This window comes from Mustela nivalis, assembly GCF_964662115.1.
Source record: "Mustela nivalis genome assembly, chromosome: 6".
NCBI lineage: Eukaryota > Metazoa > Chordata > Mammalia > Carnivora > Mustelidae > Mustela > Mustela nivalis.
The window spans coordinates 30,013,814-30,027,629 of NC_139025.1; the positions used below are offsets into that span (position 1 = coordinate 30,013,814).

The 13,816-nt window shown below is 56.5% G+C and overlaps 1 protein-coding gene and 1 long non-coding RNA gene across 4 annotated transcripts in view; one reads left to right on the plus strand and one right to left on the minus strand.

Annotated features, from left to right (window-relative positions):
* Positions 1-13,816, minus strand: part of CCDC88C (coiled-coil domain containing 88C) — a 124,249-nt gene that overhangs the window by 81,270 nt on the left and 29,163 nt on the right. The window lies entirely within an intron of this gene.
* On the plus strand, positions 1,949-11,279 carry LOC309866326. Its single transcript, XR_014312581.1, has 3 exons — positions 1,949-5,680; positions 5,792-6,015; positions 6,224-11,279. It is a non-coding gene; the product is annotated as an uncharacterized lncRNA (long non-coding RNA).

Below are 13,816 nucleotides of genomic sequence, written 5' to 3' on the forward strand. Positions count from 1 at the left end.
AAAACAAAAACTGCCCGAAAGCCTGGCCCTGCCAGACACACGTCCAACCACAGAAAGGGTCCCATCTCTTTCCTGCTCCCTATAGTCCCATGGGGCGGTCAGGAAAAGAATCAGAATTTCCAATCTGAGGGAACCAGGGCAAGGTGCTGGCAACGAGGCTTCATGGTAGGGTCAGAGCGGGGGCCAGGAACGGCACTCTGGGTAGTGAGCTCTCCCCGGGACCATGCCACCTGCCCCATGGCCCAAACCAGAGCACTCCGTTATTGGTGATGCTGGCCTGTACCTTCCGTGGGGATTCACGGCACCCACAGCCTGCTGCCCCCAACCCCCGGCAACTCCCACTTCCCACAGTTTTGCCCCATCTGAGGTCAATAAGGAAAGCCCCAGCCCGCTTTCTGGGGTATCACCACCAAGAGCATGAGTTTCTAATTGAACTGCTGGGAGGAGGTGCAAGCCTGATGATTTATCCTCGGCCGGCCGTTCAAAGCCTGGGCCCATGGGGCCACAGGCTTGTAATCCCATCTGGACAAGGGGCTCTGGCTCCTAGCACATTCCCTGTGACTGGGGCAGGGAGCCCCGGCAAAACAAGTGGTAATGAAGTACTTTATGTTAAGAGGCTGTCACGTAAAGCTGCTGATAGATTCAATCCATCTGTTCTAACCCCTTTCAATTACTCCGGGGTCCCTAGGGCCTGACACCAGCACAGAGCCACACGAACCTGACAGCGCGGGCTCTCCTAACTAGGCCACACCACATCGCAGCAGCCGGTGATTTAAAGCTACCCGCTGGGGCCACCGCGCTTACCGCAGCAGGAGAAAACCGCCCGCCCCCGGGTTCGTGTTCGTAGCGGCCTCTCCCCGTGGCTCTGTTCACAAAAACAAAGACCGCGCTTTGTTCACAGAAAGGGAAACAAGTGTTTCCTCCAAGCGAATCGAGGAGCAGACCTGGGGGAAGGAGCCCCTGGAAACGCAATCACCACTGTGTGCGGGCAGAGCTAATTGCTGTGTGACCTCAGGCAGGCCACAGTTCCTCTCTGAGCCTCACCTTCCTGTTCCAGGACAGGGACCATCTCTAAGGGATGTCTGGCTCCTTCCGAAGTTGGGGGAGGGAACTGGGAGAGGAGACGCGGTGCTGACAGAGGAACACAGCACACTTTTATGCAGTTATTAACTTAGGGTGGCCAACTCCGAACACGGGCAAGTGCCCACATGGCCCGGAAGAACCCAGGAGAAACCCAACAGCGATGGGGCTGGAGGACGCTCAAGTGTCCCCACAAATGCCTGTCCCCTTCCCTCTAGGGGTGGTGTGATGCCTGGGGAGCTCTCTGTGGGAGGACCCATCTTATCTGATGCTGGGAAGTGCCTCTTCTGAGCTCCTGGCCCAAAAAAGGTGGTGGGGGAGCCCCGGAAGCATGGGGAGGGCACTGCATTCGGCTCCTCTGAGAACAATTTCTGCCCATAAATGGTGTTGCAGGAACCACTTCACACGGTAAATACAAGCCTGTCACCAGCACCCGAAGTGGGGCTCTAGGGAACAACGGCAACCACAGGTGCAGGGGGCGGGGGCGCGGGGCCCCAGACGGCCCAGCAGAGGGACACACACGGCCTTGCTGATAGACCCCAGCCAGCAGCAGGGGGGCCAGTGAGACCAGCTCTTGAAACAGAAAGAGCCTTCCAGATGACCTACAGAGCAGGGAAACTGAGGCCCAGAGAGGAAAGTCACAGAGGTGCTGCATCACCTTTGGGTCTAGAAACCCAGGCCTCCTCTGACTCTGCCCTGGAGCTCTTCCTACTCCAGCAAGGAGCTCACTGCCCTCCATCAGCGTCTACGGAGGGCCTCCCACACCCAGGGCCGTGCTCCAGGAGGGGCTGCAGGGGAGATGGGGGTGGTCCTGTCCTCATACTCGCTGCCCGGAGTGGCTCAGAGCTGCCCTGTGCTGTCTCCCCAGCACGAACATCAGCATTGGTGCTTAGCTTTGACATGGGGAGCCCCCCTTCATGGCAGCGAGGGATCGTACAGCCGTGCGCCAGCACCTGGAGAATCTTTCTTCAAGCTTCTTGGCAGAGTTGACATATGTGTTGACCGGTAGGTGAGGGAGGGTGTGGGGCTCATACTGGCACCATCTGTTGACCAGAGTGCCACGGGCGTGTGCACATAAAGGGAAGGCTTTGGAGGAGCCACCAACGCCACCTGGCCCAGGGGACCCAACTGCTCCCATGCACCCCAAGTAACTCGGAGTCCCAGACTGACTTCCTGGGCACCTTCCGCCCTGGGCCAGCCCACAGAGCATTGGGGGGTGGGGCGTGGCTCTCCCCTGTCCCAGCAAGCTGCTGGGCTGGAGGCACACGGCACCTACGTGTCTGCCGGGTCCCACTCTCTTCCACGCCCTCCCCAGCAGCCAGGGCAGGGCCAGAGCCAGTGCCACACCCTGGAAGCCATCCCCCCTGCCTGCGGGTGCTGCGGAGGCTCCCACACTCCCAGGATACAAGTCAGAGCAGGAGGGGCACAGAGTACCCGGGAGCCTCCGGCTGCACGTGGCAGCCTGCTGGGACCTGTGAGGGCAGGGAAAGGCAGACAGGGAAGCCAGGCCATCACACCACCCCACAGGTGAGCATCGATGCTCCCAAGTCAGCCAGGCCTCCAGACATCCATCCCCCCAGGGCAGAACAGAAGGGCAGCCAATCCCTCTCTCTCTGGCACCACTGTGTTTCTGGGCACCTAACGGCTGTCAGGTGGTGTGCTGGTGTGTGTGTGGCGGGGGGGGGGGGGGGGGGTAGGGGGTTACAAGAGAAGATCTCTGTCCTCAAACCTATGATATGCAGACAGACAAGTTCAGGAAACCTGCAAAAAGCAGTGAGCGTGTCCCAGGTGCATGTGCAAGAGCCTGGGAGAAAGACCCAGGGGACAGACTTGCCAGCCAGAGGGGATGTGAGACATCTGAACTGAGGCACAACAGGAGAGGCCAATCCAGGAAGGCTTTCGGGAAGAGGTGGCACTGAGCTACAGAGGGACAAAGAAGAGCAGATGCCGTCCAGGCATGTGAGTATGGACAGGGGTCATGCTGGTGGCTGAGAAAGCGTTCCTGTCACACAGATCACCCACCTGGGAAGGACAATAACAACAAACACACAGTACAAGCAAACAAATTTTGTAAGAACCAGTCACTTCTCATCGTTACGGGAGTTTACAACTGATGGCCAGACTTCATCTAGAGAGCAAGAAACTCTGGAAGGTTTTTTTCTGCTTTTTTGTTTTTTTGTTTTTTCTATCACCAAAATTGCATTCTATAGCAGGAAACTGGGGGAGGGCAGCTCAGGACACAGTTGAAAAACTGGGGAGGAGGAAGGTTAAGAAATGACAAGTCTGTAATGGGTAATGTTTTAGCAGGAAGTGAAAATCTCAACAGATGGTATGGACTTCAAGGCAGCTGGACCAGGGGTTGGCGGTAGCTCGACCCCCTCGCCCCTAGCACTGGAGGCAACCCTCCCCACGCTACAGCACTCACGTCCAATGCCACCCTGTACCCAGATTCCTTGGCTGGAAATAACAACTCTCTCCTCTGCCCCCTCCCCCAAGCTCCTGCACTGTGTAGCCCCACAGTCAGTTCAAGGTGACTGGGAGCCTCAGGGTCTTGGGGCGCTGTAAGGTGCTCCTCTCCGAGTCCCCCATCCCCACCCCAGGCCTCCTGCACCTGCTGTCCACAGATGCTCACCAACCGCTGGCTAAACCAAAGCCACTGACCACAGGGAAGGAAGGTCTGGAGAGAACAGAGGCCCCAGGACCTCTGCCCACTGAACCCAGCCTCACCCTTCGTCCAGAGGTCAACAGACCCTTGCTTACGAACAACAGTCAGAAGGCCTAAGGAGCTAGCCTTCTGGATCCCCAGGTCCTGGCGGGCTGGCTATTTGCCAGGGCAAGATCTGTTTGATCGATGATGACTTCGGCTGGTGGGGATAAGGCAGTAAATGAGAACAATGAAGAGGTCAGTGAGTGTATCGCACGTATGTGCCAGGAAATACTAAGTGGTTAAGAAAACTAAGCAGACAAGACAAGAGTGAAGGAGAAAGAAATTACAGACGGGTAGCCAAAGAAGCCCCACCCCACCCCACCCCACCCCACCCCACCGACGAAGTGATGGTAGGACAAACGTGAGTGGAGAGGGTGGGAGACAGGGGGACAGGACGAATGGGAGAACTCCAGCCACAGGGACCAGCAAGGGGGAAAGCCTTGCGGCAAGAATGTGCCGTCAGTCCTACTGAGCACGACGCACGTGGAGAGTGGGGCCATTTCCAGGGTCAGACAGCCCCTGCTGACGCCTGAAGAAGCCCAGGAGCTCTCACACAGGGAACTCACCAGGACACGGGGCTTACAAAGACTCTGAGCCTGGAGTCTCAGAGTCCAGGCACAGGGGGACGGGTCGTACTGACCTGGAGTGCCATGGAGAGGACCCGGAGGCCGGGGCTCAGAGTCAGAGAGTGCCCCCACCGATGAGTGATGTCTGCTCGAGCTACGCCGCGGGGACACTCCCTGCTGTAACCGCTTGTGGCATACATATCGTGGGGACGAGAGGAAAGGGACCGGCAATTCTTAGTCCCTCGTTATGAGGCTACGGACTGGGCTTCCTCTGCCAAACCAGCTTCACTTCTGAAGCCTTCTTACCAGGCTGTGGATTGGCCATCTCCCTCCCCACGGCGCCCCCTCAACCAGGGCATGGCACCAGGAGGGGCTCGCTTCGTGTCTGTCAGAGGAGCTAGGCTGGCACGGGGGCTCATTGTGTGAACAGCCTGAGCGAGGATCCCTATAGGACAGGCACAGAGAAACCGCGTCCTGCCTTTCTGCACGGAGGGTGTGAAGACCGGTTGGGGACGTGGGGGCGGCGATGCTTTCCTTCAGCTGTGGGTAAGGTGGGTGTGACGACCACCAAAATCAAAGAACGTTTGGGAGGAGGTGGGAAAACGAAGTCATGCAGACCCTCCCCAGCACCTGGTCACAAGGCCGGCCAGCTGCTCCGGCTCCCCGCGGGGCTAGCTGAGCGCCTACAGTTCTAGACAAAGGCATCCTCACCAGCTGTTCCTGAACTCAAGTCAAGCAGGATGACGGTCTGTGCCTGACCCGCCACGCAGCAGGTGGCCTCTCGCAGCCCAAGCCTATAAAGATGAGACTCATCCATGCACACTGACCAGCACCCACTGCCGGTGCCCACATTGTGCAGGGTGTGTGAAGAAGAGCTCACTCTGGTCCAGCGGGGACATAGCATCATCTCCTGGTCGCTGGGGCCGGTGCCCATTTTACATCCGCTGTCTCACTCATACGCTCATCAGGGAACTCACTAAACACGTATTCACCAAGCCTGGGTCTATTCCAGGCGGCGTGCTGGGAGTCGGGGACGTGACAGTGAGTGAACCCAGACCCATGGCTGAGCCGGCCGTGCACCCACCTGCCTTGAGAGTGAGCTCAGAGTCCGGAGCGGAGCTCTGGTTGGGCCCAGTGGCGGGGGTTCCGGGTAAATGTTTCCTGAAAGAACGCAGCTGAGAAAAGGCAGGCTGGAAGGCCAGCAGGTGTAAACCCCACCATCATAAACCCCACCCAGGAGCAGAGAGGAAAGATGCAGAAAGGTGGGACCTGCTGGGTCCTCCCAGCCAGGGCCACGGACGGCCCGAGGGAAGACCGTGGCCGTGGGGTAAGCTGCAGCACTGGGCTCGGCTCACCGCACACTGCCTGGGGCGGGGGCGGGGGCGGGGGGCGGCACACCAGGGCTGTGGAGGCTCCAGGAAAGCCGTTTCTCCCACAGTCACGCTGCTGCTCCCCTGGCTGTGGAGACACGGGAAACTGAGGCTGCATGTTGGCTCCAGATGGGCAGGCTGGCTGTCCCCTGGGGGCTCCTGTGGCCGCCGCCCCACGTGCACACAAGCCTCCCCCTCCGCCGCACCCCTTAGGCCAGCATCGCCGCCTGCCCCCCTGCAGAGGGCCTCTCACCCTACGTCTGACACATCAGTCTCTGCTAAAGACAGGAAGGTAAGGAGAAACCGAGGCACCCCCACCCCCGAAAAAGCAAGCTCATTTCATCTCACACCGTCCACCCAAGCCTTCTCTAGACACTCGGGGGGTTGCTGTGACCTCTGAGTCACGGTGGGGGAGGGGGGTCGGGGCATGCCTGAATCCATTCTGGGGGAGCGGCACCGCTGCTGAGGGCTGGCCGAGCTGTGACTTTACTCCTCCACAGTGGTACTCCGGAGCTCATGGGGCTGCTGAGGAAGTGACAGCACCCGGGACACTGGGTACACCACAACTGGCTGACCATCCATGCTGATTAACTTGGGTGCCCGCAGGCACCGTCCTAACTCCCTGAACTAGCTGGGTCCAGAGGGGTTAAATGACACTCAGGCCACCAGCGGGTAAGTGGAGCGTGGGACCCAATTCCAGCTCCCAGGAGTCCGCATGCCAGTCGAAGGCCCCACTGACCTAACCCACAGGCCTCACTGTGCGGTCACGACACGCCTTGCAGAGCTAGAAATCATGGAGATGGGGGCGGGTTGCATGAAAACAGCCCGGACAATGACCGTAATCTGTGAGTACGGATGACCTGACAACAGAGACGACCCAAGAGTCAAGACATGAGAAGCCAGACCAACCCCGAGAACCACCTTCCAAGCAGGGCTCCAGGTGTCAGGGAGCTGGGCACCGAGAACATTCCCGGCAACAGCAAGAGGCAGCCGCTCAGAAAGGCAGGCTGCTGCCTCCCAGGCGGGCTTCCCACAAAGGGCTCTCCACACTGCCCACTGAGAGGACACGAGCCCCAGGGCCCGCCTGGCTGGCAGCGACTGTCTGGAACCTTGTGGGGGAAGCAGCAGCGCTGGGAACGCTGGAGCTGCTTTTAGTGAGGCGGAGAAGGGGCAGAAGGGGCGAGTGGTTGGGAGCTGGGGAGGAATCTGCCCTGTAAGGTAGGAGATAAAACACGACCTCTGGCCTCGTGCAAGTTACCGCCTCGTTAGAAAGACTCACATGTGGAAATGATTGGTGGGTGAGGCCGTCTCTAGCCAGGCCCTTCGACACACAGGAAACAGGTGGTTAAGGAAGAACAGAACCACAACCACAGAGGTTGCAACAGCCGGCAGGCCTTGTGGAGGAGGGGGCCTGAGCCAGACAGGGGGAGGATGGGGGGCATGGGGGAGGTGAGACAGCAGCGGGGGAGGGCGGTTCTGGAAAAGGGGACCCCCTACCTCCACATGAACACTAGGTCATCACAGCCTTTGCTCCAACTAACTTGGCAGTGGCAGGTGAGGGTTGGGGGGGCGGTGTATGCTGGATCCCCCCAGGCACAGAACTGGGTTAATTATTAATCACAATCCTTGGCTCACCACGCTCCTCTGTGGTCACACATGGCTCACTTTCATTTAGTTACTTTTTCACAATGTAAGAACCACCTGCACACCCACCACCCCAAACACCGGCCCAGACCTTGATAATCTGTCTAACCAGATGGCGCCCCCATCCCACCCTGCCTCCTCCCATCCAGGACGCCTCCATCCTGAATCACAAGTACACATTCCCTTGCCCTTTTTTTTAAACAGCATTATTTCATCCATGAATATTCCTGAAAAGCACATTTTTATCGCTTTTCACGTTATAAGAAAAGGAATGGTGCTGTATGTAATCTTCTGGAATACATGCTCTTTTTACCTGGCATTTATAATTGCTAAAATTCATCTACATCACTGCACATCGCCGCAGGTAATCCATTTCAACAGCTGTCTAATATTCCACTGTGTAGCCACATCTCAGCGTATTCACCCTTATTCCTGCACTGATGGGCATCTGGGCTGTTTACAGGTCTCTGCCGCTGGGAATAGAATTGCTATGAACGTTCTTGTACAAGTCTCCCAGAGTCCACATGCCCGAGACTCCTTTGGGTATACCCTTAGGTGTAAAATGAGTGGGACGCCAGGGTACACGGATGCAGAACTTTTGGCATTCATGCCAGACTGTTTTCCAAAGTCACTGCACCAATCTGCACTCTCTAGCAGTGTTTAAGAAATAGAAAATCAAGCAGAACAGCAACACCCCAAGCATTAACCAAGAGCTTTAACCCTTCCCAATAGCCTCAAGTCAGCCTGGGAGCAAACACTGACCCAGCACCACGACCCCTGGATGCATGCAAGAACCGGGTCTTGACCCCTTGCCAGCCTGACTCTAAAACCCTGCGTTCCCAGCCACAAAGGCCTCCCACAGGACAGGCCAACTCCTGCCAGACAGAGAAGGCTGGAAGGGCAAGGATGAGGCTGCAGGCAGAGCATGACATCAAAGACACCTCCAAAGGATCAAGGTCAACGTCAAGGGCTGAAACAGAGATACCCCAGGCCAGTCTGTACAGGATCCTGCCCTTGTCACCCAGGACTAGGGATGAGCTGTTGTGAGGTCTGGTCTAACTGGTCTTCCGTGGCCAGAATTTTTCTCACTCTGCCGTCCGCTGCCCCGGGCTCTCGAGCCTCCTCCAGGTGAGCCAGTGTGAGGAGGCTGCTGGGACCACACAAACGTTGGCCCCTCGGGCTTGCCTCCGACTCCATTCCAGCACCTGCTCTCATCCTGGGCTCCAGGGACAGGTGACAGCGATGGCCTTCCATGGTACTCACACTGATGCTTGGGCCTCCCATTGCCTTGTTCCCACTTGCAGCAGGTCTGCTGGAGACCCACACATAAAAAACTGAACATTCCCTGCCCTTCGGTAGTTTAATGACTGGCAAAAGGGTCTACCCTGAAAACAGAAAGGAAAGGCAGGGGCTCTGAGCGGACTGTAAGTATTACAGCACATCGGGCCAGGGTGAGATGACTGGGGACTGAACAACGCACCTCCACACTATGCCATGGGGCCCCATGATGCTCCCTCTTCCCAGGGCCTCACCTTCCAGCCTCACGTGTCATCTCGACACTAGCAGGGCCCTTCCCCCACGTCACTTCCGCACAGCTGTCTGGTCTTCACACACGTAGATGCTCAATAAACACTTGCCCAATAAAAACAACATTCACATCACTATTTATACAAGAACACCCCAAAACCTTTGTAAAATGCTATGGATAGAATTCTGGTCATCCTGGGGGTGGCTGAACGTTCCACCAACTCTTCAGAAAACAGTACATGAAGAAGCACATCTGTTTCAACAAGCAGCAAGAGAAGCAAGGACACAAGAGCCAAGGGTCAGTCCGAGAGTCAGACATGCATCTCGAAGCAGGTAGAGAAGCTTAATCGAAGACCATCGAAAATTACACACAAGCCGAAAAGGTTCCGGAAGAATCCTATACTCTTTTACAAGGTTGTTGTGGAAATTTTCCAAATGGAAATAAAAGGAGACAACAGTGCAATCAGCAAGCCCCATGCACGTATCACTCCAACAATGTGCAAGACCTAGTTCATCCATCATGTCTCCCTTTGCTCCAAAAAATATTGTAATGAGAACTCCAACGTCATTTCGCCTCATCAGAATGTTTCTCTAATGAACAATGGCGTTTTCTTACATAACCACAAGTACACACTTTTTTTTTTTTCCCCTACATGCTTCTTAAAATGAAGCACTCTGTACATTTTCGGAGGCCAGCTGGAAGTGGAAGAGAAGGGGTGGGGTGGGGAGGGGTGGGGAGTGTGTGGATACAGAGTTCACGTTAGGGAGCCTGCAGAAGCTCCAGGGCGGGTTTCCTATACGCACGCCCATGAAGACTTGTTCCTTCTGTGACTCTAACCACTGGCCAAGGAGCCTGTGAAATGGAGGGGTGGGGCAGGCAGGGACTGACAACATGCAAGGGTGTGGTAACATATGGAGAAACTGAAGGTGCAGGGGCTTCTCTGGGGGGAGTCAGAGTCTCCCATCCCTGGCCTATCCTAGGAAGGGGGTTGTGACCCACCAGACCCGTCACACATCACCAGATGGGACACTTCCGGGGTGGGGGGTGGGGAAGAAAACCTCAGGTCTCAGAAACACCAGTGCACAGATGCAGGGGACAGAGTAGGTGTGACAAGCCAGCTGGCCAACTATGGAAACCATCTTTTGGGTTTAGGCTTTTATCTTAAGACTCTGCATTCCCCTACGCCCACAAAGTTACACATTCCTCCTGCTACTGAAGGCCGGTGCTTCCAAGCCTGACTCGTCAAGAGAAGGCTGAAGGCAGCAGCTTCTGCACGTTCTGCCCTAGGTGGCCAAGCTTGCCTAGTGGTGGGGGGTTGGGGGGGAACAGCACAACTGCCTTCTGTCCCAATGGGCCCTCTCCTGCAAAACCCAGCTCACTCCCCTCTCCAGCCCAAGCCCATCTCCCAGTCAACTTTCTGATTCCTACTTAGGTATATTCTCTGACCAGCCCATTTGACCCGGGCCAGTCTATTTTCCCCTCCCTGCTTCACCCTTGCATGTCTGGCCTCTCTAGCTAGGATGGCTTCTTCAGTGTCCAGGCAGCAGAAAGAGCCCTGGGCTGAGAATGAGCAGCCTTAGGTTCTGGTCCCAGACTCACTGTTAAACACAGAGTGAGTCCCAATTTCTCCAGGTCTCGGTTTCTTCATCTGTGAAATCCTCCCCCACCCACCTCCGTGGCAGACATGGCTACCACAGATCCAGGTCACAGCCTCTCAGCCCTTCTCGACACAGGACTCGGGGCTGCCACAACTGTTCTCTCTGTGCCCAGGCATAAACCCATCTGGCACCTCCCCCCAGCGAGATGGTTTCTAAGGACACTGTAAATAAGGAGGGGGCACAACACAGCACCCAGGCCCCTGATGTAGGGGTGACATCTCCCATCTCTCCATCCTTCCTCAGGGCCCAGCCCCAACCACCCTACACCCTAAGGCACCCAGCAGTTGAGCGAGAGGGCAGAGGAGGAGGAAAGAGACAACCACCAAGGTTGAGGGAGCTCCCAGGACTTCAGCCTGAGAAGGGAACGGGGCACAAGGGAAGTCTCTTCGGGGTCCCACAGACTGTCTGGTCTACAGAAAATCCAAGGGGAGACCACAGCCCTCCTGGACACAAGGCACAGACTCGCCCACACCAGGATTAAATCCTGACTTATCCCATTCAGGACACACAGCCTGATCTGACTGCGCCTCTTTAAACACCTGGGCCAGGGCGCCTGGGTGGCTTCGGCTCAGGTCATGACCCCACGGTCCTGGGATGGAGCCCCGCATAGAGCTCCTGCTCCTTCGGGAGCCTGCTTCTCCCTCTCCCACTCCTCCTGCTTGTGTTCCCTCTCTCTGTGCCTGTCAAATAAATAAAATTAAAAATTAAAAATTAAATTAAAAAAAATGTGCCATAGGAGGGAGAGGAGGCTGCCACCCCTGCTGGGGGGGGGCCATTCCTTAGCCTCAAGCCCCCAGGGAGAGAACAAGGCCCTCGTTCCTGAAATGCCTGCCCTCCACCCTCCCAGCTGTGGCTGCCCTCCCTCATCCGAGCTTCTTGTGCTGCAGCCTCTAAGGTCAGGCTGAGAACTGCTGAAGGACCCCAGGGTCTGGCGCCCATACCTCACTGCACCTCCTCTCAGCCCCCGATGTGCTCCAGAGCTCCAGGGCCTTCCTGCCAAACCCTGCCGAGAAACTTTAAAAAGCCCACAGCGGACTGCAGGAGCCCCCTTCTCACCAGCTCGGAAGAGTCAGGGGGGTGGAAAGGCTCATCCCCCCAAGGGAACTGTTTTAAGCCCAGGAGTCCCCCCCACCCAGTGAAGGGCCTCAGGCAAGACTGGCCCTGACGATCAAGCCCTTCCCCCCACAAGGCCCAGGAAAGGCCAGGCCCTCCCTCATTCTGCGTGTGCACTGGAGTGTTAAGGACCCAGAGCAAAAGGGGGTGGGGGAAAAGGCCAGGAGCCAGGGTCATCTGGCCTCCTCAAAGATCCGCCAGTAACTTATTAAGCTGCTCCATGCTTATTCGGAAGAATCCCCGCGGAAGTATCAGTTTACTTTGCAAAACTAGTTTCTGCCCCTTGAAGACCGGGCTGGGTGAGTGGCACTGGGAAACCGGACACCCCTGGGAACAGCGCCGTTCTGGCCGAGAAAGGAAGCGCTGGGAAAAGACACAAGTGCTCCCGCGGGTCATCAACCACTTTATTGTCAGCTGCGTGCTAGGACAGGGAGCTGAGGCCACCTGCGGAGAGGACGGACCCCCGAAACGTGATCACCTCAAACTACAGGAGCTCCGTTTTTCTCCCAGGGAGACAGAAACAAATTTATCCGTGTGTATCAACTCTTCCAGTAACAGGTGACACCGTGAAGCCTGCAGAAAGCCGGCATCCTCCAGTTCCATTGGGCGGGGGGGTGCTTCTGGACAGCCACGGCTGCAGACCCCGGAGCAAGGGGGATCCCGGGGAGATACTCAGAGAGCCACACCTGGGGACCATGGTGCTCTCGTGCCCCGGGTAAGCCCAAGGGGAGACAATCAACGCATCAAAATCCAAGCCACCGGGATCCTCCAGATACTCGCAGGAGGAAAGGCCGTGATTCCCATTACCAGGCTGTGCGCCGCGTGCCAGCACAGGGGAGAGAGGGCCCCTTACCGTTCCTCCAGCAACCCCCAGAGCCCCGTCGGCCACACGCTCCTACACTTCCAGCGGCTCCACTGGCCAGCCGGCAAATCGGGCTCCTCACGATGGGCTCTGCAATCCTCACTTCCCTTCCTCCCTGGTCACAGCCCACGTGGATCCAGGCCCACTGTGCCCTCAGCCCCCGGAGAACCCCGAGAGAGGACACATGGCTGAATCTGGTGAGGCCTTCAGACCCATAGCATGGAGTGGCTCTTAGGTGACCATCCACCCAGCATCAAAGGACAGTACGGTCCCTACTCTCTGAAGATCAACTTTCCCATCGTTTGCATTCAAAGTAACTTCTCCCCGGGGATGCCTGGGTGGCTCAGTCGGTGAAGCGTCTCAGGTCACCATCCCAGGGTCCGAGGATGGAGCCCCAAGTCAAGCTCCCTGCTCAGTGTGGAGTCTGCTTTGCCCTCTCCCTCCCCCACCGCTGTGCTAATAAAATCTTTAAAAAACACCAAAAAACCTAAGTAACTCCTCCCCATGAAGCATGGCAGTATGATCGCTTAGGTCCCCAAGAGCCCTTCCTAATCAACCACATGGTTGAGACCAGCACACACAAATTCTCCCTTTCTGACAGAAAAGGTCCATCAGGAACACGGGCCCCAAGATGGTACTACTTTGAGGTTTCAGTTCAAGGGTATCCAAGACTCCAAAGCATTGGAACTACGGGTGAAACATGGTTTGTTGGCCAGGATTTATCTACAGGATTCCGGATACTTTTTTTTTTTAATAGATTTTTAAAATTTTTTATAAACATGTAATGTATTATTAGCCCCAGGGGTACAGGTCTATGGATCACCAGGTTTACACACTTCACAGCACTCCCATAGCACATACCCTCCCCAACGTCTATAACCCCACCACCCTCTCCCTACCTGCAATTCTGGATACTTCTAACAAGCTGGGAAAACAAGGAGCCTACCAATAAACTCATCCAACTGGAGTCCCAACAATATTTTTACCCATCTCTGTGGTAGGGAAGCATTCTCTCGTCCTGCTGAAACGGGGAATTTTAATACCAGCTATGCCCCCGTGGCTGCCCTCCCCATCAGGCCGACGGCCCAGACGTTCTCTGGTTCGAGTTCCGACAGCAGCCTCTAGGCACGCATCATGAAGCTGGGAGCCACCTGCCGCCTCAACGAGAAAGGAGCCAACGGGCAGGAACTCGCAAGGTGCAGGGTGTTTTGCATCTCTGTTGGCCCTCCGTCATGGGGGGGTTTCCATCACAGCAAACCTGTGCTTGGACAGAGCCTTTAGGTTCACC